Genomic DNA, 26,045 nt, shown 5'->3' on the forward strand with positions numbered 1-26,045 from the left:
CTTATCCAGTGATCTCCTCTATAGAGAAGTATAAATGTTTGGTAAATAGAGTTGGGGGCTATTTGTGGAATTGCCTTTGGCTAAAGTCATTTAGCCCAAGTTTTCTACTCCTCCCTAGGGTCTGCTTGTATTCAATGACTGGTCTATGTGGGGGTGTGAAGGCCCCTTACTCCACCTGTGAAGAGTCATCCCAGCTTCAGACCACCCTCCCCAGCCTCCTGTTATTGGCTAAGGCCATTTTGTGACTACACTGCAGGTTAGCTTTTCCCCTTGCCTAATCGTCCTGCCTTTTCTTCTCACAAATGTGATTCCATAGCTCTCTCCAATAAACTTGCATGAGAATCCTCATCTCAGAATTTGTTGTCTGACCTTCAATTTAGGGCCGCAGAAAACCTAAGCTCATAAGCTGTTTCTTTTGCTAGCTACATATTCTTTCCCTTATATGTGTTAATAACATTCCTGTTATTCATGATTCACTTAAAATTTTTCCCTTCACGGAAAGCCTTTATAGTCTGATTTGTCTGAACCTATTTGCGCCTTGCCCATAGCACAAATCTTACCAGGTCACTGACCTCATTGTAGTGTAATGGATTACTTCTCTTTCTTCCAACTAGAGTATTACCTACTTTATAGTAAGGACATGGCTTCTTAACTCTTTAGCGCATTATTCAACATTTAACAGGGACACTCTAAATATTGAATGAATGCAGACTTTTTAAAATATAGCATTAAAGGAAAGAAGGGAGATACCAGTACCATATTGTCATGGCCAATTACACATATGAGGAGATTTTCTAGAAATGAAGTCTTTCTTGTTTGTGTGGTATGCTAAGAGGTTAAGTTCTTATGTTTGTTTTTGAGACTCTCCATTATTCCTGGATGGACCATTTACATATGCTACTTCTTAGAGTGAAAAATGAAGTATTCATCTTTCTCTGATGAAATGGTGGGTTTTACACTTATATAGCAAGGGCACAATAAAATAAGAACATAATGTGTAGGGCAGAAGTCCAGATGGGAGCCTCTCTTCTAACTAGTTGTTCTGATCATCTTAGACAATGCTTTCCTGAACTACTTTTTTTTTTTTTTTTTTTTTTTTTTTTTTTTTTTTTGAGACGGAGTTTCACACTTGTTGCCCAGGCTGGAGTGCAATGGCACGATCATGGCTTACTGCAACCTCCGTCTCCTGGGTTCAAATGAGTTTCCTGCCTCAGCCTCCCATGTAGCTGGGATTACAGGTGCCTGTCGCCAATCCAGCTAATTTTTGTATTTTTAGTAGAGACAGGGTTTCACCATGTTGGCCAGTACGGTCATGAACTCCTGACCTCAGGTGATCCACACACCTCAGCCTCCCAAAGTGCTGAGATTACAGGTGTGAACCACCGTGCCGGGCCGACCCCACTCTTATAATGTGTCTTTCCTCCCAGTCAGCCAGGGTTGATGGTTGGTTATATCTTCAACTGCCAGGTAATACAGAAACCATTAGCACCATCTTGAGCAGTTCTAAAAGGATCTGTTTTTTGCTCAGCTTATTAAAAAAACTTAATATTATGAAAATATTAGAACAGTACATGCCAATGGCATAAATGGCTCAATTTTACAATTTTATAAAATATAACACTCTTCCCATTATTCTAGACAAAAGGCCGCTTATTTGTTGTCCAAAATAGGTGGCCACTAGCTATTAATAAAGATTTGGTGGCAATTTTCTTCATTTCTTTGGATTTTATACATGAAGCATTATGAGTAGGCAGAAGATAGCCAGCATGTAGTAAGTGTTTAGAGGTAAGTAGCTAAGGTTATGTAGTAAGTATGCAGGAAGGGACCATAACACAATAACAGTCCAATGAATTTTGCCTTCAATGCAAAAAGAATCCAGTTTCTTAGAGGTGTGAAAAGCTGTTCAGTCAATTTAGGTAGAGATGTTTATCTCTTGGAAAGGATGAATTGGGGTTTAAATAGAACAAAGGACAGGATTCCGTTGACTAATAAATCATGTAACTTTAGTCTACATAAGAGAGGTAAGCATACATTGTTTTAGTGAAATTTATTCCAAGTTATGTTTCAATATAAGCCTTACACAAAATAAAATATAGATCCTTGGAGAAAATTTAATTACTCTAAGTAATTAACTCTAAGATGAACAATGCAGTTACCAATCTGTATGAAAACATTTGGGATCAAAGTGAATTTATTTTGAAAGCACTTAGAATTGAATTCTTAGCTGGTGTATTATGCAGTGTATCAGATCTTTTTAAAAAAGTAATAGTTCCTAATCCACTCTCATTACTTTAGATGGAGGAATGAGTACCGGAGAAAGAGGCTAGATGAAATTGGAAAGAAATAAGCATATTTCCAGACTCAATGGTGGGATTAGAGGAGACATACTTTGAAGGACCCATTTGTGCCTAGTAGAGGGGGAGAAGAAAGATAATACACTCTCTGGATGGGATAGAGATAGGAGCAGAAATAACTAAAATAATAAAAGTGTACCTGAAATGCCTCTGGCTAAGTGGGTTCTTATTATGGGTTCAAATTAGAGAGGCAAAGAGAGGATTCTGTACATTTCAGCATTTATGTTGCAGCACTCTGCAGGAATTGTAATTGAAGACACAAGATTAAGGGTCTCATCGAGAAAGGATTTTAGAGACTTCACTAGTAGGTTCATGTTGTAATTTCTAGCACAAAGTTTCCTTGGAGCACTTGGGACTGTCTGAGGGGTTGAACATAAACAAAAGAAAACAAAACCAAACAAACAAAAAACAAGTATGGTGTGGTGGGGAGGGAGGGAAGGTGGGTTACCAGGCAGTGGGAGCCATAGGGCTTAGGATTTCAGGGCATGTATGTTGGGGAGGGTGGGAGAAGGTGGCTGAAAAAACAAAACACAATATGTGATGTTGAACATACACACACACACACACACACACAGAGTAGAGTGCAAAGTTTGAGATAAAAGATTTTTTTTCCCTAAATCATCTTTTTTAGATTGCCATGTACTGTCTTCTGCCACTAATAATGCCTGACATATTAAAAATCAAACAAAAAGAATAAAAAACACTAAATGACCTTCTCATGCTCAACACTCAGGTAAATAGCTATGAAGGTTGAGCCAAGGGGTAACTTTAGTGTTACACCCATGGCTTTGTCAAAGTTGGCCTTCTACTGCTAAGCAGAGTTTTTGTGACTGGACCAGGTATGGATACAACTCTTTTCTTCCTTAGAATGGGTTCCTTTTTAGGATAAACAACAAACCCACTCTAAGACCATGATGCAAGTCCAGACAGGTCTAAGTCCAAGGGCAGCACAGTTTAGGCTCAAGCTAAGGTTGTTCAGTACATGGGAAAAAATGTAAAATATAATCCATTATATAAATATGTTTAGACAATTCATATGATGTCATCAGATCCTGGATATACAGCCAATGAGCTGTGAAACCTATATCCAATAAAATCATGTTTTTGAAGAAATAGATATACCCCTACTGGAGTATTAAATCTGCTCCAGTCCCACTTGCTCCCTTGACTGGGCTCAAGGTTACAATCTGGACAAGAATGAGATCTTCAAGTGCCTGTATGAGAATCTTGCCTCTGTCATGACTAGAAGACAGGAAAGAATCCAGATTTCCTTAGGGGCTGATGGAAGATAGCTACCTGCTGACAAAAGATCATGCCACTGTGTCCCCTACGAATAGCACCAGCAGATATTCAAGCCTTTTGTGACACAGAGATCTCATGCTAGTTGAGATGAAACCTGGATAGAGAAATTTCTTACTGGGCCTCACCAGTAGATGGACACCTAGAGGAATTAGAGACAGGAAACAAAAAGAAGCCTCCCTCCTGAGAAGTGAGCATGTTATTCTGCTTCTCTATGCCTCAGGTCATTCAGCTCCTGAGTATAATAAAAACAGCCCAAATCATTGGATGGTTACGAGGATGAATTGAATTATAAACACTTCAGAATAATGCCTGGCATGCTCAATAAGTAGAAAACATTATAGCTAGTATACCAAAATATAGGAAACAAATGCAAACCTATTAAATACTAGAAATATGTGTATGTAAAACATTTTTAAATCTTCAGACAGGAAAGCTCTTTCTGAGTAATATGAAAACCATGGCCACAATGGAAAAAAGAAATACATTTTAACACATTAAATGGAAAAAATAATCTGTCCAGCAAAGGGCCATAAAGAAAATTCAAATCACATGGAAAAAAACCCTTAAAATATGTGAGTATTAATATTTTAAATAAAAAGTTCAAATATTTTAAGAACCTGATAGAGATATGAGTAAGAAATATAGATGCAGTTTACAAGAAGCCTAAATAGCTGTGAGTGGATAATATGCCTCTCATTTCAAATAAATGAAAGATCTGATTAACAACAAAAAGATTACTTGGTGATGGTTGGGGTAAGAGTAGATACAGTAGAAGTATAAAATTTAAAAACAGTTATAGTTAATTTGGTAAAATCTACCAAAATTATCAAACCACCAGACCCAGAAAATGCAGCCCTAGGTATTTATATTACAAAAACACTGTCCATATGCCAGCTCAAACATATATACAGATTTATTTATTGAAGCCTTATTTATATAAAAGACAGTTGTAGTGAAATTAATATGCTATTATAGAGGATTGGCTAAGTCAGCAATGGTCCCTTTGTATTACAGAATACTGTACAGTCAATTAGTCTAATTAGGTAAAGAATATTCATTTACATCCAAACTTGTTCATAGTATGTTGAATGGTGTTGAGTGAAAACACAAGTTAAGGAATAAGAGTGATTACATTGATGAGGAAACAGAGGGTAGAAATGAGATTTTAAAATTCTCTTTTAATTTCTGGAAACTAAATATCTCATTTTCTCTTTTTTAAATTATTAACTATCCATTTAAGTTGACTCAGATTGTATCCAGCATTTCTATTTTCATGAAGCAAAGGAGATTTATCATAGCTTAGTTTCTACTATGGTTGGTACTGGAAGATAACACCTGCCTTTGGTATCACCAGGGGACAATGTAGAGGGACCACTTCACTGGCCACTATTAAAAAGTGAAGGTGAAACAGTTAGAATATTGGATAAAAATCATATTTTCTAATAAGTAAATATGAGAATTTTAATATGTTTCTCATTTAATGAATAAACACAGTGATAGAGCTTTAGAAATAATTAAAATTCCAAATCCTGGAAATTGATATCCTCTTTACTATATGGTTTTTTCATAGTCATTTATGGATGAGTACAGCACATTCTTACGTTTTTCTCTAGCACCATTCTAGATCTTGGAGCTATGTTTTTGCACCTCGTGATATTGACTTATTTTCTCTTTAAAGCAAAAGTTTGCACTAAGAAAGGCTCCTTTAACCCAACAGCTTGCTCTAAACTTATTTTTAGCTGATCCAGCAATTGCTGAATAAGTTACAACAGCAAGCTCTCCACGAATCTCTATTCAGTAGGAAGTCACACTCTTGGATTAAATTAAAATGAAGGAAAAAACTGCTTGAATGTACCTTATAGAAGAAAGTTATTGAGAAAAGGTCCTTTGGTACAGAGTCAGAAAAGATCTCCTACTTGTAGGGATTATGAACCCAAAACAGACCTCTAAGAAGGAGGCATTTTGGATGAATAAGAATGGTCCCATGCCAATAATCTCAAAGCCCATTGTGATGTTCTTAGACTAACGAGGTCAGGAAGCTCAGAAGGTAAGGAACTTATTTACATCTGTAGCTTATTTGCATGTTACTTGAAGTATTTGCTTATTTGGTGTCATTTTTAAGAGTAGACACAACTTATTAGCATTTGGTAAAGTCATTTTATTTCACTTATGATCTGAAGAAAACCCATAGTTTTGGCTTAAAGGCATAAATTCTACCAATGGATTTATACTTTAACTGGAAGTAATATATTTGAAATATATCTTGATATATTTTCTATTCTTTGAAATCTGATTTTTCCTTGGTAGCTCTTCACTCCCTTTCCCAACCCACTCTCCCTCCTCTCCCTAGGGAAGGAGAAGTTAAATATACATAGGAAAGGGGAAGAAGAGGAATAACCACAATTCCTATCACATAGGAATGTGAGATAAAGGCCTTTCTGGTGCTGGATAGCAATCATTAGCAGAGAAAGAGAGGAGGGAAGATATAGAATAGTATGGAATAGCAGTGTCCTCAATAACCTCTTCCCCTGGTGACACCTTGGCAGGGGCAATGGATATCCAGATTAATTCAAGGGTGGGGTATTTTTCCTGGATTTTCAGGATATTGACTGCGATATCTCTAGTAGACAAAGCATGTTATGCCAGTTTCCAAATGTAATTCCTATGTCAGATTTATGTGGGCCAATGGTGAGATGAATGGGCTCTATCAAGTACATTCAAATGCTAGGCCCTTTCCATTTTCTTCAATATGTGGTGTCCAAGGTTGCCATAGAATGGAAAGTGAGAAAAGAGAATCACCCATGAGAAATTTACATGAGCCAAGCCATCAGAGGGCCATGACATCTGTCCATATTGTATAGGTAAAAACTTAGTCATATGTCCTTGGCTAACTACAAGGAAAGCAGGGTGTAGCCCTGTGTCCAAAATGAAAATAAATTGGATTTGGTGCTCACCAGCAGTGACTTTGCTACATATCGACCTTCAGGTCACCAAATATTAATGTTTCTCTTTGCCTCCCATGTACAGCACACTCATTCTAACTTGAAGAGACCAAGTCAAAGTATTTTCTAGTAATTCCATCCAGCTCAAAGCTCAGAGTCTTTGGGTCATATGGAATCCTCTTCGTAATAGCTGGATATGACTCTGTGTAGTCTGAATGTAGAATGATCACAACAAAGACATGCATTCAGAATTGCCATGAATGGGAAACACAGCAGTTTTTATATCCTACTTGTAGGATTCTGAATTCCCTTGATTCCCTTTTAGCTCTCTGCTTGCGTACTGAAAAATACTTTCTTGAACTCTTATCTTTCTAAAGTTACTTGCCAAATTTAGTCAACAATTTTTCACACCTACTACTAACATCGCTTTTCAACCTCTACCCTTAGAGGTACAAGCTCAGTAGGCATATAATCTGCTTTCTAAATTAACGCAAGTTACAATTTTGTAAAAGTTCATCATTGCCTAACATAAATAATTTGTATAAATGAAATTATTTATTATAATGAAATTATTGACTAAAACAATATAATACACATAATTGAGTAAAACATGACTAAATCATAACTTTTGAAAAATTTTTATTCATTCCTTTCATTTATTAACTTATACACAAGTATTGTACGAATATATGTACAATGAAAAGACAAAAGGGACAAAATTTATTAATGAGCAATAGGAACAGAAATGATCAATAAAGGTGTATTCACAGTCTTTCTGATTACAGGAGCTTTTCTCTAAGGAATATATTGAGCTTTCCTGATTGATTCTTGGCCTTTGTGATCATGATGATGTATTGCATTGAAAAGAAAATAACTAGAAAGAATTTAAAGTCAATAGAGTTTTTCACAATGAAAAGGAGGCAGGAAGAATGGGTCCAGGAAAGGACATAGGGGGAGGAAGAATGGGTCCAGGAAAGCAGAGGCATCATCGTGTGCTGATCTATGCCCTAGGTGGAGCAAAAGGTACAGCCCATCTCCTAGCATAGGTCTCTTTCCTAAACTTTGCCCCATGCTGATTTTATCCAAATGCATATGTTTAGCCTGGAAGTCATTCCCATGTTAAAAAATTATATATCCAAGTGCTCTCCATTTGACACCTCCATTTTAGACCTAAACTCAAAGTGAGGTTATTCAAAACCAATCTCCTGGAAAAGATTATTCTTTTCCAATTCTGTTAGTTGCAATTCACATGTATAGGTTCTCACATAGTCATTCTTGACTCCTCATTTTCTCTCACATCATATCTCCAGTCTGAGTGCAATTAATGTTTTTGCACCATTAAGAGTTTCCAGGTAGGAACTTCATATAGCTCTTTATTTTGAGCATGTGTCTTAATCCACTGAGTTATAGTAATAGATTTTTTAAGAATTCTTGAATTTCTAGAAAAACAATACTCAATTAAGATTTAATATTAACTTGTCTCTGGATTATTTTTCTGATATTTTACTTGTAGCTATATATAGATAATTTTCTATCTGTAGTAACTTTTTTTGTTGTTTTGTTCTATTTCAACCCTCTTCTATAATCAGTTTTATACTAGTCTCAAAAATAATTTTGGTGATTTTCTAATTTTTGACTTCCCTTGTCAAAAATTGTTTTTAATTGTTAAGAATTCCTTTTAATTCTAAATTAACAGGGGCTTCAGCATCAGTGTTTTTAAAACTTTTCAGATAACTCCAAAGTGAAGCCAAAGTGGAAACCACTGCTCTAGGAGATCGTATAAAGGAATTGTGAAGCAACTTATTCCTGTTATAATTAGAAAACTTCTCTCAGGGATCTGCTGCTCACGGAGGTGTTTTGTGGTCACCTAGGAGAGATTATCAACCCTTGACCAATGATTGGATGTTTAGACCAATGGTGCCACTAGCCTACCAATGAAGTTTGAAATTTTACTACTCACATGCACTGGAACAATTTTTTTTAATTTTTTAAATATATTTTCCTTAGATCAGAATCTGGATTTTGCCAGAGACTGGGTTTTGTTGTTGCTGCTATTGTTTTTTTTTTCTTTTTCTTTTTTTTTTTTTTAAACAGGGATTAAAGGGAAAGAGTCAGGTAGTATGCATAGCTTGAAACTTTATGCTGTTAGGAGGTGGGACAGTGGTCAGGTTCCCCCAAGTAGACCAGGGTCTGTGGGGTTTGGAATTCTTACAAGTATGAGGAGACAGAAGTTGGGTGTAGTCCAGCTCTCTTGTTGGTCTCACAGATGGTAGGGTAGGGGAATAGGTGGGATGGGACCAGAAAGCCTGTCAGAAGTAAAAATCGAATATGAGATCTTTCTCCTTATTACAAAAAGACTCTCCTGAGGATTCCACCTGTTTGCTTCTGGCTTCATTCTTCGCTTGTGGACAGAATGTTGTCTATAGCGATGAGGCTATAGAAAAACAAGGATAGGCATCAGCCCGCTTCTTTATGTCCTAGCCAATGACCACTATATGACCAACATTCAAAGGGCAAAGAATAAGCTTCTCACAGATTGAAGAAGACAGGATATGCAATGTTAATGGATTGGAGGTTTCAATATTGTTAAGATGTTGATTTCTCAAAAAATCTCAATAAAATTGTAACAGATTTTTCTATGGAAATTGACAAGAAAATTCTGAAATTTACACTGGAGTACAAAAGACCTATGCTAGACAATTTTTAAAGAAAAGAACAAATCCAGAAGAGTAATACTAAGCTAGTCTGTCTGGGACAAAGATAAAAAATAAGTGGATCAGTAGAAGAGCATAGAGCCAAAATACAGGCCACATTTATGGTCACCTGATTTGTAACTAATATGTCACTGCAATTCAATAAGCCTAGAAGGGTTTAAATGTTGTGTGTCAACTGAATATCCATGTTACTCCCACCTCACTATGTACAGTAAAGATGCATCATAGACCTAAATACAAAAGCTAAACATATAAAAATACTAGAAGAAAACATAAGAGCATGTCTGTATGACATGATATTTATGTACTTGGTTACTGTAAGCAGTGTTTCCTTAAATAGGACAAAAGTGAAGTAACCATCAAATAAAATTTGATAGCTTAGTCTTCATTAAGATTAATAACTTTAAGTGAATAAAAAGATCAGCTTCAATCTGAAAGATGTTATCTACAATACATTTACCCAACAAAGTAGTTGTATCTAGGATATGTATATAAATAACTAAAATAAAAAGAGAAATCAATATCAATAAGAAAAGGAGAAAGTGCTTACCAAAAACAAAGATTGGAACAGGAATTTCACAAAAGAGACTACCAAAGTGGCTCATAAAACTTGAAAAAACAACACGCTCAACATACATGAACAGTACGGATGATTTCACAGACATAACATTGAGTGAAAAAGCTAAATATAAAGAAAAGCTAAAATGTGTTTTCATTTATAGAAAGTTCAGAAACTTCAAAAACCAATTTATGATAATAGGAGGATACAAGAGTGGTTAGATTTATGATGTGATGTTCATTAAGAGGGAACAAAAGGAGCCTTATTTTTACCCTACAGGACCAAATTGTCTTCATGTTATAACTTTAATTCCTCTTGCTTGTTTCATAATGTTTTACATTTGTTATTATTTCACCACAATATTAAATATTTCAGGGGAAAGTAGACATTGCTGCCTTTTACCTAATTTTTTAGAAGAATATTTTTGTTTATAATTTCACTTGTTTAAAAAGAAACATGCCTGATCTCATTTGCACATATCTGTTTCTCATTAATTTGAAGTCTTAGAAATTATGACTGAATATAATTTCTTTGCAAATATCTCATCAAAATATTTGACATGATAGTTTATTTTTCTTATTCAATATTGATGAATAGATTGTTTTAAATTGTTCCCAGTAGTTGGATCAAAAATCTATGTTACTGATCACCTTATCAATTGGAAAAACTAGTGTGGAAATAATTTTTTAAAATGTCTTCTATGGGTCTTTCAATTTAAGTGGTAAATATATTTATGGGAATCTAGAATAAATAAATAACACAAAATAAAATTTTAAAAGGTAAGCATAAAATCAGTGATATTAGCCTAATACTAGTTCTAGATTGTTATTTATTATCTAATCTGACCCCATTAGACCTTCCAATATAATTGTTTTTTAAGGGATATTTGGAAGCTTTTCCATCCTTGTTTTTTATAACAGCTTTTTTCTCTGGTGTCTCTTTGATGAGCAAGGCATTTAAGCAGTTGAGTGTTGGTTAAAAAAAAAGCCTTGGCTGGGTTCATTAATGATGAACATAACATGGCCTTATGTTAATTAACCAAATGTACTTACTAAGACACATGAATATCTAGAGTTATTTTGTTTCCTTACTGTTGATACACCTCATGTGCAAACACATTCCAGTGATGAATGCTAAATGTTATTCTGCCCTCTACTGGTTCAAATTGAACTCTCCCATTTAGATACATTCCAGGAAAACAGCTTCAAGGTAGAATCTTTTTTTTTTCTTTTTTTTTTTTAAGACAGGATCTTGTTGTGTTGCCCAGGCTGGAGTGGAGTGGCACAATCACAGCTCACTGCAGCCTCAGCCTCCCCAGGCTCAGATGATCTTCCCATCTTAGCCTCTCAAGTAGCTGGGACTACAGGTGTACACCACCATGCCTTTTCTATTTTTTGTAGAGAAGGAATTTGGCCATGTTGCCCAAGCTTGTCTCAAACTCCTAGGCTCAAGGCATCCTCCTGCCTTGGCCTCCTAAAGTACTGGGATTACAGGCATGAGCCACCACACCCAGCTAAAGGTAGAATCTTAATGAACATTTCCCTTTATAAGCAAAACAAGTAAAACACCAGGAGAACAGAGCATGTGACCCCACCCACCCTGGCCACTGGCACTCAGGCTGTCAACAGCTGCCAGAGCTTCTGACCCAGTGTTCCTAATTCTGTGGGAACTTAACCAGTGGGTGCAGCCTCCTGTTTTCCCAGGAAGCATCCAGACAGCATGGCAGGCATTCCCATCCACCCTTGCCACTGGTAGCCAGACAAGCCATGTCCACTAGAACTTCTAGATTGGTGGTTCTATTTCTGCCTGAATTTGCAAAGGGGCACAGGTTCCTGTTGCCCTGGAAACACCTGCATGACAGGGAGGGTAGCCCCACCAACCCCCACCTCTCATAGCCAGATGGCCCACACCTGCTAGAACTTCCAACCCAGCGGTCCCACTTCCACCTGAACTCTGTGGACACGTGTAACGCTGTATTTCCCCAGAAAGCACACAGACAGCAGATTAGGGCTGACCTGGCATGGATACAGCATGTCTGCCAATGGTGGCCCTGCCTAAGGGAGTCCTGCGGATCAAAACACCCAAAAAAAGAAGCACCGGCATGTAGGCAGTAATCAGAGGGGGTTCCTCCAAGACCCAGGAGCAGACTAAAATTGAAGCCTGTCAACTAAACCCAACTTATACCATAATCAAACCCCCAAGGGCATCAAAGAAAAAAGAAAATATCCATCAAAAGGACAGCAACTTCAAAGATTGAAGGAACATCAGCCCACACAAATGAGAAAGAACCAGCAAAAAAGCCAGAGTTCCTTTTTTTTTTTTCAAACAACTGCACTAGTTCCAAGCTGAGGAAAGAATCTCAGCTCTCCTAAATAACTCAGTCAGACAAAAATAAAGAAAAATGAATAAAAAAGAACAAACAAAATCTCCAAGAAATATGGGATTATGGCAAGAGATGAAATCTATGACTCATTGGCATCCCTGAAAGAAATAGGGAAAAAGCAATCAACTTGGAAAACATGTTTCAGAATATCATCCATGAAAACTTCCTCAACCTCACTTAGAGAGGCCAACATTCAAATTCATGAATTACAGAGAACCCCCACGAGATATTACACACTATCCTCAAGATATGTAATCATCAGATTCTCCAAGGTCAAAATGAAACAAAAATGTGAAAGGCAGCTAGAGAGAAGGGGCAGGTCATCTACAAAGGGAACCACATAAGGCTAACAGTGGACCTTTCCACAGAAATTCTACAAATGAGAAAAGATGGGGGAACTTTACGTAGCATTTCTAAAGAAAAAAAAATTTCAACCAAGAATTTCATATCCAGCCAAACTAGGCTTCATAAGTGAAAGAGAAATAAAATTCTTTTCAGACAAGCAAATGCCAAGGGAGTTTGTTACTACCAGACCTGCCTTACAAGAGGTCCTGAAAAGAATGCCAAATATGGAAAGGAAAAAAACATTGCCAGCCACTACAAAAGCACACTTAAGTACACAGATCAGTGACACTATAAAGCAATGCACAAACAAGCCTGCATTCTAATCAATTAACAGCATGATGACAGGGTGAAATCCACATATATTAATATGAACCTTGAAGGCAAATGGGCTAAATGCCCCACTTAAAAGGCACATTATGGCAAGTTGGATAAAGAAGCAAGACCCAATGGTAGGGTGTCTTCAAGAGACCCATCTCAAATGCCATCTGTATGCTCAAAATAAGAGCTGAAGAAAAATCTACCAAGCAAACAGAAAACAGAAAAAACTGAAATTAAAAAATTGCTGTTTTAATTTCAGACAAAATGGACTTTAAGCCAACAAAGATCAAAAAAGATAAATAAGGTGAAATGGTTTGGCTGTGTCTCCATCCAAATCTCATCTTGAATTGTAGCTCCCACAATTCCCATGTGTTGTGGGAGAGAACTGGTGGGAGGTAATGGAATCATGTGGGCGGATCTTTCCTGTGCTGTTCTCTTGATAGTGAATAAGTCTCATAGTTTTATAAGGGGGGTTTATAGATTCTGATATAGTCTGGCTGTGTCCCCACTCAAATCTCATCCTGAATTCCCACATATTGTGGGAGGGACCCAGTAGGAGATAACTGAATCATGGGGGCAAGTCTTTCCCATGCTGTTCTCATGATAGTGGATAAGTCTCATGAGATCTGATGGCTTTATAAGGTGGAGTTTCCCTGCACAAGCTCTCTCTCTCTCTGCCTGCTGCCAACCATGTAAGATGTGACTTGCTCCTCCTTGTCTTCTGCCATGAATGATCATGAGGCCTCCCCAGCCACTTGGAAGTGTAAGTCCATTAAACCTCTTTCTCTTGTAAATTACCCAGTCTTGGGTATCTTTATCAGCAGTGTAAAAATACACTAATACAGATTCCAGACCAAGTTGACACTATTAAACAAAAACAAAAACACATATTTGTCCTAAACTTATAACTGGATCAATACTGAATATTATCATGTAGTATGAGGACATTTTCACACTGCTATAAAGAAATACCCACAACTGGATAATTTATAAAGAAATAAGATTTAATTGGCTCATGGTTCTGCAGGCTGTATAGGAAGCATGATGGCATCTGCTCAGCTTCTGGAGAGGCCTCAGGAAACTTACAATTATGGCCAAAAGGGAAGGGGGAGCAGGCACATCACATGGCCAGAGCAGGAGAGTGAGTGGGGAGGTGCTGCACACTTTTAAATGACTAAATCTCGTGAGAAGTCACTCATTATTGTGAGGACAGCACTAAGAGGATGGTGCTAAACTATTAATGTGAAATCAGCCCCAATGATCCAATCACCTCCCACTAGGTCCCACATCCAACACTGGGGATTACAATTCAACATGAGATTTGGATGGGAACACATCTGAACTGTATCATGTGTGAAGTATTAATTTATAGCTCCAATCCTGAGCCTTGGTTTTACTTTTTTATTTTTGCATAGGAAGTTAAGTTGCCTCTGTCCTCTAGATTCTTTCTCTTTGTATGGTATTTATGGGACCACCTTTGGCAAATCAGCTCTTTAGTAACTGGACTCTGTCTTATTGACTGCATTATCCTCAGCACCAAGTCTAATGTACTCAATAAATAATTTTTACTACAGCAATTTCTCAGATTTCCTCCTCGTACTAAAAGGTGTTCATGAGTGACCACATTATTTTCCTTCATTAAGGCCATATTTGCTAGGATTATAATAGACAATGGCTAATATTTCCACTCTTCTCTTACTGAGTGTCAATAATGCTTAGAGTTTTTTGCCAAATGCACTAGATATCTAGTTCCTTTAAGAAATATATGGCTGGGAATTCAAATGCAAGAGCAACATAATTTTCAGCTTTTGCATAGTACTATGTTAAACTGTATTATGACTTCATCTCTAGTTTGCCCTCTACTTTTTTATAATAGAAATTAACCAGCCTGGTGTCATGTATAGAGCCACATGTCTAAACTAACTCTCCCTGATTCACACAGCTCACAGTAATTAGACACACTACTTTTTGAAGGTAGTAGTTCTGTGTCTCAAAATCATCATTTTTCCACCTTTCTTGCCTTTGTCAAGTGAGGCCGACTTCCCAGAGTGTGTGTGTGAGCTGTAAATTCATTTTCCATCACTCAGAAACCTAGGTTTCATGTCATTTGATGACATTTAGATGATACCATGATAAAATCAACATGTCTATATGAGGGTAGAGACCAGAAAGGAGCCGTTTTTTAAATAAACCCAGTAAATTTTAGTATTCATTATTATTAATGATTTAACTCTTTATATTGTTAAACAATTAAAATGCTCAAAGTTTTGAAATTGAGACCAGAGTTTCCATAGTAAATGAGCTTTCTTTCTAAAAAACATATTTTGCAAAATTAAGAACTTTTATCCGTTAATACAGTCAACATATTTTTATTGGATTTTAGAGTTCAACCTAATTATCATATCTTTCAAATGCAGGATAATTCTGCCAAAGCTATTTTTCTTAGTCTGTCAAACACTGGGAATGAAATGTTTTTTTCCTTGTTCACTCAGATTGTTGGACCAAGTGAACTAGGAAACAAGTTGGGGTCATATGTATATTGCCTTTTCATGTGATATTGTACTGTGCAAATTTGTTTTGCCATTCCTGGACTTTTTTCATTTTCATTTTCAGCTTATGTCAATAAAGGAATGTAAATATGATGAAAACAAATGAAATGTACATTGTTTCTAGATAGCGTTGGCAATACCCGGTGTCTTTCTTTCTCATTTCATTTTCCCAGAAAATAAAAGTGGTCTGATTTCATATCCCAATGCATGAAAACAAAAAGAAAACAATGTGTGTCTAAATGAGACTAGAATTTAAGAAGGAACACAATAGAAATTAGAAAATCTTTAATAAATGAAAATTAAAAGAAAATATACAAAACCCATGCAAGACAGTGAAAACAGTGCTAACTGGGAAATTTACAGCTGTAAAAGCTGACACTAAAAAAAGAAAGAGTTCAAGTCAACAATAGAACTTTGCACCTTAAGTAACTAAAGAAAAGTACAAACAAAACCCAAATCTAGCAGAAGAAAGGAAATAATAAAACTGGAGCAAAGATAAATAAAATAGAGAATAGAAGAGCAATTTTTAAAAATCACTGAAACTAAGAGTCGGTTTTTTTAAAAAAAAAGTTCAACAAATTGACAAACCCTTACTAGGATTATTTTAAAAAGAGAGAGAGAAGACTCATAAAACAAAAATAAGAAATACAAGAGGAGACACTACAACTGATGCCACAGAAATAAAAAAGATCATAAGAGACAACTATGAACACATATACTCCAACAAATTTTATAACCTAGAAAAAATGGATGAATTCCTAGAAACATACCACTTACCAAGACTGAATCATAAATAAATAAAAAACCACAATAGAACTATAAGGATATTGAATCAATAATTAGAAACCTCTGAAAAAAGAAAAGCCCAGGACCAAATGGCTTCACTGGAGAATTTTACCAAACATCCAAAAAAGAATTAACATGATCCTTCTCAAATTCTTCCATAAGATCATAGAGGAGAGAACACTTCCAAACTAATTTTATGAGTCTATATTGAGGCAAAAACCCTCAGCAAAATACTTGCAAACAAAATTCAACAGCGTATTAAAAGGATTATATACCATGGCTACATGGTTCAACATATAGAAATCAATGTAAGAAACTAAATAAACAGAATGAAGGGGGAAAAACCATGATCACCTCAATTGATGGTGAAAACCCATTTGACAAAATTTAGTGTCCTCTCATGATATAAAGAAAGGATCAATAAACTAGGAATAGAAGGAAATTACCTCAACACAGTAACGGCTATTATATGAAAATCCCTCCATTAACATCATACTCAATAGTGAAAACCTTAAAGGTTTTCCTCTGAGCTCAGGAAAAAGGCAAGGATGCCATTCTCATCACTTCTATTTATCCATAGTATTTGAAGTCCTAGCCAGAGTCATTAGGCAACAAAAACAGATAATAAGCATCCAAATTGTAAAGGAGGAAATAAAATGATTTCTGTTGGCAGAGGACATAGTCTTATATGTAAAAAATTCTAAAGATCACACACACACACACACACACACACAGAGTGATAACTTATAAATGAATAGAGCAAAATTTCAGGATACAAAATCAACAAACAAAAATCAGTCGTATTTCTATACACTAACAATGAATAATCCTAATAGGAAATTAAGAAAATACTCTCATTTACAATGGCATCAAAAAGCATAAAATATTCAGGAATAAACTTAACCTAGGATGTGAAAGACATATACACTGGAAACTATCAAATACTGCTGAAAAAATTAAACGTGACAAAAATAAATGGAAAGATTTATTTATATCCATCATGTATTGGAAGACTTAACATTGTTAAGATCTTCATATTCTCCAAAGTGATCTACAGATCTAATGCAATCTCTATCAAAATCGCAGAGGCATTTTAAAAATTTATTTATTTTAAAAATTTCTTCATTTTATTATAATTTAAGTTCTAGGGTACATGTGCACAACGTGCAGGTTTGTTACATATGTATACGTGTGCCATGTTGGTTTGCTGCACCCATTAACTCGTCATTTACATTAGGTATTTCTCCTAATGCTATCCCTCCCCCATTCCCCCACCCCACAACAGGCCCTGGTGTGTAATGTACCCTGCCCTGTGTCCAAGTGTTCTCATTGGTCAATTTCCACCTATGAGTGAGAACATGCGGTGTTTGGTTTTCTGTCCTTGTGACAGTTTGCTTAGAATGATGGTTTCCAGCTTCATCCATGTCGCTACAAAGAACATGAACTCATTGTTTTTTATGGCTACATAGCATTCCATGGAATATATGTGCCACATTTTCTTAATCCAGTCTATCATTGATGGACATTTGGGTTGATTCCAAGTCTTTGCTATTGTGAATAGTGCCGCAATAAACATACATGTGCATGTGTCTATAGGAGCATGATTTATAATCCTTCGGGTATATACCCAGTAATGGGATCACTGGGTCAAATGGTATTTCTAGTTCTAGATTCTTGAGGAATTGCCTCACTGTCTTCCACAATGGTGGAACTAGTTTAAATTCCCACCAACAGTGTAAAAGCATTCCTATTTCTCCACATCCTCTCCAGCACCTGTTGTTTCCTGACTTTTTAATGATTGCCATTCTAACTGGTGTGAGATGGTATCTCATTGTGGTTTTGATTTGCATTTCTCTGATGGCCAGTGATGACGAGCATTTTTTCATGTGTCTGTTGGCTGCATAAATGCCTTCTTTTGAAAAGTGTCTGTTCATATCCTTTGCCCACTTTTTGATGGGGTTGTTTGATTTTTTTCTTGTAAATTTGTTTAAGTTCTTCATAGATTCTGGATATTAGCCCTTTGTCAGATGGGTATATTGCAAAAATTTTCTCCCATTCTGTAGGTTGCCTGTTCACTCTGATGGTAGTTTCTTTTGCTGTGCAGAAGCTCTTTAGTTTAATTAGATCCCATTTGTCTATTTTGGCTTTTGTTGCCATTGCTTTTGATATTTTAGTCATGAAGTCTTTGCCCATGCCTATGTCCTGAATGGTATTGACTAGGTTTTCTTCTACGGTTTTTATGGTTTTAGGTCTAACATTTAAGTCTTTAATCCATCTTGAATTAATTTTTGTATAAGGTGTAAGGAAGGCATCCAGTTTCAGCTTTCTACATATGGCTAGCCAGTTTTCCCAGCACCATTTATTAAATAAGGAATCCTTTCCCCATTTCTTGCCTTTGTCAGGTTTGTCAAAGATCAGATGGTCGTAGATGTGTGGTGTTATTTCTGAGGCCTCTGTTCTGTTCCATTGGTCTATATCTGTGTTTTGGTACCAGAACCATGCTGTTTTGGTTACTGTATCTTTGTAGTATAAGTTGAAGTCAGGTAGCCTGATGCCTCCAGCTTTGTTCTTTTGGCTTAGGATTGTCTTGGCAAAGTGGGCTCTTTTTTGGTTCCATATGAACTTTAAAGTAGTTTTTTCCAATTCCGTGAAGAAAGTCATTGGTAGCTTGATGGGGATGGCATTGAATCTATAAATTACCTTGGGCAGTATGGCCATTTTCACGATATTGATTCTTCCTATCCATGAGCATGGAATGTTCTTCCATTTGTTTGTGTCCTCTTTTATTTCGTTGAGCAGTGGTTTGTAGTTCTCCTTGAAGAGGTCCTTCACATCCCTTGTAAGTTGGATTCCTAGGCATTTTACTCTCTGTAGCAACTGTGAATGGGAGTTCACTCATGATTTGGCTGTTTGTCTGTTATTGGTGTATAAGAATGCTTGTGATTTTTGCACATTGGTTTTGTATCCTGAGACTTTGCTGAAGTTGCTTATCAGCTTAAGGAGATTTTGGGCTGAGACAATAGGGTTTTCTAAATATACAATCACATCATCTGCAAACAGGGACAATTTGACTTCCTCTTTTCCTTATTGAATACCCTTTGTTTCTTTCTCTTGCATGATTGCCCTGGCCAGAACTTCCAATACTGTGTTGAATAGGAATGGTGAGAGAGGGCATCCCTGTCTTGTGCCAATTTTCACAGGGAATGCTTCCAGTTTTTGCCCATTCATTAAGATATCGGCTGTGGGTTTGTCATAAATAGCTCTTATTATTTTGAGATACGTTCCATCAATAGCTAGTTTATTGAGAGTTTTTAGAATGAAAGGCTGTTGAATTTTGTTGAAGGCCTTTTCTGCATTTATTGAGATAATCATGTAGTTTTTGTCTTTGGTTCCGTTTATATGATGGATTACGTTTATTGATTCGTGTATGTTGAACCAGCCTTGCATCCCAGGGGTGAAGCCAACTTGATCTTGGTGGATAAGCTTTTTGATGTGCTTGCTGCTGGATTCGGTTTGCCAGTATTTTATTGAGGAATTTTTGCATTGATGTTCATCAGGGATATTGGTCTAAAATTCTCTTTTTCTCTTGCGTCTCTGCCAGGCTTTAGTATCAGGATGATGCTGGCCTCATAAAATGAGTTAGGGGGGATTCCCTCTTTTTCTATTGATTGGAATAGTTTCAGAAGGAATGGTACCAGCCCCTTTTTGTACCTCTGGTAGAATTTGGCTGTCAATCCGTCTGGTCCTGGGCTTTTTTTGGTTGGTAGGCTATTAATTATTGCCTCAATTTCAGAGCCTGTTATTGGTCTGTTCAGAGATTGAACTTTTTCCTGGTTTAGTCTTGGGAGCGTGTATGTGTCCAGGAATTTATCCATGTCTTCTAGATTCTGTAGTTTATTTGCATAGAGGTGTTTATAGTATTCTCTGATGGTAGTTTGTATTTCTGTGGGATCAGTGGTGCTATCCCCTTTATCATTTTTGATTGCATCTATTTGATTCTTCTCTCTTTTCTTCTTTATTAGTCTGCTAGCAATCTATCAATTTTGTTGATCTTTTCAAAAAACCAGCTTCTGGATTCATTGATTTTTTGAAGGGTTTTTTGTGTCTCTATTTCCTTCAGTTCTGCTCTGATCTTAGTTATTTCCTGCCTTCTGCTAGCATTTGAATTTGTTTGCTCTTGCTTCTCTAGTTCTTTTAATTGTGATGTTAGGGTGTCGATCTTAGATCTTTCATGCTTTCTCTTGTGGGCATTTAGTGCTATAAATTTCCCCCTACACACTGCTTTAAATGCGTCGCAGAGATTCTGGTATGTTGTGTCTTTGTTCTCATTGGTTTCAAAGAACATCTTTATTTCTGCCTTCATTTCATTATGTACCCAGTAGTCACTCAGGAGCAGGTTGTTCAGTTTCCATATAGTTGGGCAGTTTTGAGTGAGTCTCTTTATACTGAGTTCTAGTTTGATTGCACTGTGGTCTGAGAGACAGTTTGTTATAATTTCTGTTCTTTTACATTTGCTGAGGAGTGCTTTACTTCCAACTATGTGGTCAATTTTGGAATAAGTATGATGTGGTGCCAAGAGGAATGTATATTCTGTTGATTTGGGGTGGAGAGTTCTGTAGATATCTATTAGGTCTGCTTGGTGGAGAGATGAGTTCAAGTCCTGGATATCCTTGTTAACTTTCTGTCTCATTGATCTGTCTAATGTTGACAGTGGGGTATTAAAGTCTCCCATGATTATTGTCTGGCAGTCTAAGTATCTTTGTAAGTCTCTAAGGACTTGCTTTATGAAGCTGTGTGCTCTTTTATTGGGTATGTATATATTTAGGATAGTTAGCTCTTCTTGTTGAATTGATCCCTTTACCATTATGTAATGGCCTCCTTTGTCTCTTTTGATCTTTGTTGGTTTGAAGTCTGTTTTATCAGAGACTAGGATTGCAAGCCCTGCCTTTTTTGTTTTCCATTTGCTTGGTAGATCTTCCTCCATCCCTTCATTTTGAACCTATGTATGTCTCTGCACATGAGATGGGTCTCCTGAATACAGCACACTGATGGGTCTTGACTCTTTATCCAATTTGCCAGTCTGTGTCTTTTAATTGAAGCATTTAGCCCATTTACATTTAAGATTAATATTGTTTTGTGTGAACTTGATCCTGTCATTATGATGTTAGCTGGTTATTTTGCTCGTTAGTTGATGCAGTTTCTTCCTAGCATCAATGGTCTTTACATTTTGGCATGTTTTTGCAGTGGCTGGTACCAGTTGTTCCTTTCCACGTTTAGTGCTTACTTCAGGAGCTCTTGTAGGGCAGGCCTGCTGGTGACAAAATCTCTCACCATTTGCTTGTCTGTAAAGGATTTTATTTCACCTTCACTTATGAAGCTTAATTTGGCTGGATATGAAATTCTGGGTTGAAAATTCTTTTCTTTAAGAATGGTGAATATTGTCCCCCACTCTCTTCTGGCTTGTAGAGTTTCTGCTGAGATATCTGCTGTTAGTCTGATGGGCTTCACTTTGTAGGTGACCCAACCTTTCTCTCTGGCTGCCCTTAACATTTTTTCCTTCATTTCAACTTTGGTGAATCTGACAATTATGTGTCTTGGAGTTGCTCTTCTTGAGGAATATCTTTGTGGTGTTCTCTGTATTTCCTGAATTTGAATGTTGGCCTGCCTTGCTAGGATGGGGAAGTTCTCCTGGATAATATCCTGCAGAATATTTTCCAACTTGGTTCCATTCTCCCCGTCACTTTCAGGTACACCAATCCAATGTAGATTTGGTCTTTTCACATAGTCCCATATTTCTTGGAGGCTTTGTTTGTTTCTTTTTACTCTTTTTTCTCTAAACTTCTCTTCTCACTTCATTTCATTCGTTTGGTCTTCAACCACTGATACCCTTTCTTCCAGTTGATCGAATCAGTTACTGAAGCTTGTGCATTTGTCACGTAGTTCTTGTGCCATGGTTTTCAGCTCCATCAGGTCATTTAAGGACTTCTCTACACTGTTTATTCTAGTTAGCCATTCCTCTAATCTTTTTTCAAGGTTTTTAGCTTCTTTGTGATGGGTTTGAACTTCCTCCTTTAGCTCGGAGAAGTTTGTTCGTCTGAAACTTTCTTCTCTCAACTTGTCAAAGTCATTCTCCATCCAGCTTTTTTTCATTGCTGGTGAGGAGCTGCATTCCTTTGGATGGGGAGAGGTGCTCTGATTTTTAGAATTTTCAGCTTTTCTGCTCTGTTTTTTCCCCATCTTTGTGGTTTTATCTACCTTTGGTCTTTGATGATGGTGATGTACAGATGGGGTTTTGGTGTAGATGTCCTTTCTCTTAGTTAGTTTTCCTTCTAACAGTCAGGACCCTCAGTTGCAGGTCTGTTGGAGTTTGCTGGAGGTCCACTCCAGACCATGTTTGCCTGGGTATCAGCAGCAGAGGCTGCAGAACAGCAAATATTGCTGAACAGCGAATGTTGCTGCCTGATCGTTCCTCTGGAAGCTTCATCTCAGAGGGGTACCCGGCTGTGTGAGGTGTCAGTCTGCCCCTACTGGGGGATGCCTCCCAGTTAGGCTACTCGGGGGTCAGGGACCCACTTGAGGAGGCAGTCTGTCCGTTCTCAGATCTCAAACTCCATGCTGGGGGAACCACTACTCTCTTCAAAGCTGTCAGACAGGGACATTTAAATCTGCAGAGGTTTCTGCTGCCTTTTGTTTGGCTATGCCCTGCCTGCAGAGGTGGAGTCTATAGAGGCAGGCAGCCCTCTTTGAGCTGTGGTGGGCTTCACCCAGTTCGAGCTTCCCAGCTGCTTTGTTTACCTACTCAAGCATCAGCAATGGCGGGTGCCCCTCCCCAAGCCTCACTGCTGCCTTGCAGTTAGATCTCAGACTGCTATGCTAGCAATGAGCAAGGCTACATGGGCGTGAGACCCTCCAAGCCAGGTGTGGGATATAATCTCCTGGTGTGCCATTTGCTAAGACCCTTGGAAAAGCGCAGTATTAGGGTGGGAGTGACCCAATTTTCCAGGTGCTGTCTGTCATGGCTTCCCTTGGCTAGGAAAGGGAATTCCCTGACCCCTTGCACTTCCTGGGTGAGGCAATGCTTCACCCTGCTTTGGCTCTTGCTCAGTAGGCTGTACCCACTGTCCTGTACTCACTGTCCAACACGCCCCAGTGAGATGAACCCAGTACCTCAGTTGGAAATGCAGAAATCACCCATCTTCTGCGTCGCTCATGCTGGGAGCTGTAGACTGGAGCTGTTCCTATTCGGCCATCTTATTTATGCTCTAGATTTTCATATCATAGAATAAATAAATCCTGATGGAATATTCCTGATGCAATATAGAAATTAAAGGTAAAATCAGATTTACAAGAAAAGGAAGTGAATATTTGTCAAATCAAAAGAGAAATGTGACGAGGGAGAAGTGTAGTTCTATATCTTAGATGATGCTTGCAGAAAAATACAAGGAACTGTCCAGGTATTGTACACAGGATAAAGTTTTTTAAAGTGCCCATAATATATATCTAAAGGAAATGAATTCAATATGTCACAGAAATATCTACACTTTTATGTTTATTGCAGCAGTATTCACAATAGCCAAGATATGGAATCAACCTATGTGTCCAGCAACAGATGAATGGATTTTAAAATGTGGTATGTATACACAATTAAATACCACTAAACCATAAAATCTTGTCATTTGTGGCAACATGGATGAACTAGGAGGACATTATGTTAAGTGGTATAAGCCAAGCACAGACAGACAAATTCCACATGATCTCACTCCTATGTAGAATCTAAAAAAGCTGATCTCATAGAAGTAGAGAGTGGAATAGTGAGTACCAGAGTCAGGGGAGTGTAGAGGAGAGAGAGAGAGAAAGAGAGAGAGAGAGCTGTTCAATGGGTGCAAAATTACAGTGAGACAGGAGGAATAAATTCTGGTGTTCTATTGCATAGTAAGATGACTATTTATATCTTAAAATAGCTAGAAGACATGATTTTCAATGTTCTTACCAGAAAGTATTGATAAATATTTGAGGTGATCAATATGCTAATTACTGAGTTGACATTATGTGATGTATACATGTACCAAAACATCACAGTGTACCCCATAAATATATATAATTATTGTCAATTAAAAACAAAATAAATCAACTGTCCATAAAAGAATTAGCTAATTAGCTATAATCTATTTAAAATGTCAATGATTAAAAATTATAAAATAATTGGCTGAGCACGTGGCTCATTCCTGTAATCCGAGCACTTCGGGAGGCCAAGGTGGATAGATCACTTTTGGCCAGGAGTTCCAGACCAGCTTGGACAACATGGTGACACCCCATCTCTACAAAAATAAAATAAAATAATTGGCCGGGTGTGGTAGCACACTGCTGTATCCTAGCTACTTGGGAGGCTGAGGCACAAGAATCACTTGAGCCCTGGATGAGGAGGTAGCAGTGAGCTGAGATCACCCCACTGCAGTCCAGCCTGGGCAACAGAGACAAGACCCTGTCTCAAAACAAAACAAAAAAAGAGAAAGAAGTTGGCTAACATAGAAACTGTAGTAAATGAAGTTAACAGATAAAACAAAATGAAAGAAGGAAAAAAGAACTGAAATTAGCAAGTAAATACGTTACTATTGAAATTTACTACAAAATAATATTAATTACAATAATGATAAGTTATAATTTTAATAAATTACTGTTTTCAAATAAGAAAAGTTTTAAATCAAATATTTAAATAAGTAATAGCTTTTATAAATCAAATGTTAAAAATTTTCAGTACAGTATGGTAAATATAATTAATAATAACATATACTTGAAATTTGCTGAGGTAGTAGATCTTAAGTGTCCTCATCACACACACACACAACATGATGAATATGTTAGGTGATGAATGTATTAATTGGCTTGATTGTGGGAATCATTACACAAGGTATACTTACACCAAAACACCATGTTGTACACTTTAAATAATAGAAATTTTTAAATCTGTAAATCATACCTCAATATAAAATGTCAAAAGGTTTGTTTCAATTGATCTATTCTTTGAAAATGCTTTCAAAACACATGAAAAAAATATACGTGGGTGTGTAAACAACATTTTCCTCCGGATACCACCTGATTTCCCAACTCCACTCCTCCGACTAACCTTCCCAGGGTGATTTTTTATACACAGTATACCTAATTCCCCTTCTTGTGTTTCTTCTCCAACCTACTCTTATCTCTCATTTCTGTTCCATTAATTCTACTAAACCATATATTCCATCATCGGTCAAGGTCACCAGTGACTTCTGTTTTCAGATTCACTAGGATAGTTTGGTCTTCCTTCCCTGAAAGTACCACCGTCCTTTCCTCATTAGTCTTTCCCTGATTCTTCCCTATTTCGCCTTCTAACTGCACTGGCTATCGGCCTCAGGGTGTTTTGCAGACTCTATTATTCAGCCCTTCCTTTAACTGCTGAGGGTCTGCAGGATAAAGTTTATGTCCTCATCACATTGTCGCCTCTATTTATGTGACTACATCCATTCCTGTACCCTGATAATCAGACATAAAATAAAGAATCCCAAATTAACACCTTCCCCCATGACATTCTAGACACATAATTCCCACCTGCCAATAAGACATGTACTTACGTATCTCCCATGCACCTTAGGAAGGATATCTAATATTTTTCCCTTCCAAGCACCATTTATACCTAAAGCTTCTGATGTGAGAACATCACTTTTCTTTACTTCTCTTTGTAGCATTTAACATAATTGAAATAATATAAATATTTGTCCTGTTTTTACGTCTCTTTCCCTCTTAGACTGAGAGAAAC

At 37.1% G+C, this 26,045-nt stretch overlaps 1 protein-coding gene across 1 annotated transcript in view; it reads left to right on the forward strand.

The window, feature by feature from the left end:
* The window catches only part of IFNE (interferon epsilon), a 39,212-nt gene that overhangs the window by 10,847 nt on the left and 2,320 nt on the right, over positions 1-26,045 (forward strand). Inside the window, exons 3-4 of the mRNA XM_054501687.2 lie at positions 119-256; positions 23,811-23,882. The gene's annotated coding sequence lies outside the window, so the exon portion shown is untranslated. The remainder of the gene's footprint in view (positions 1-118; positions 257-23,810; positions 23,883-26,045) is intronic.

The sequence above is a fragment of the Pongo pygmaeus genome, chromosome 13 (assembly GCF_028885625.2).
Source record: "Pongo pygmaeus isolate AG05252 chromosome 13, NHGRI_mPonPyg2-v2.0_pri, whole genome shotgun sequence".
Taxonomy (NCBI): Eukaryota; Metazoa; Chordata; class Mammalia; order Primates; family Hominidae; genus Pongo; species Pongo pygmaeus.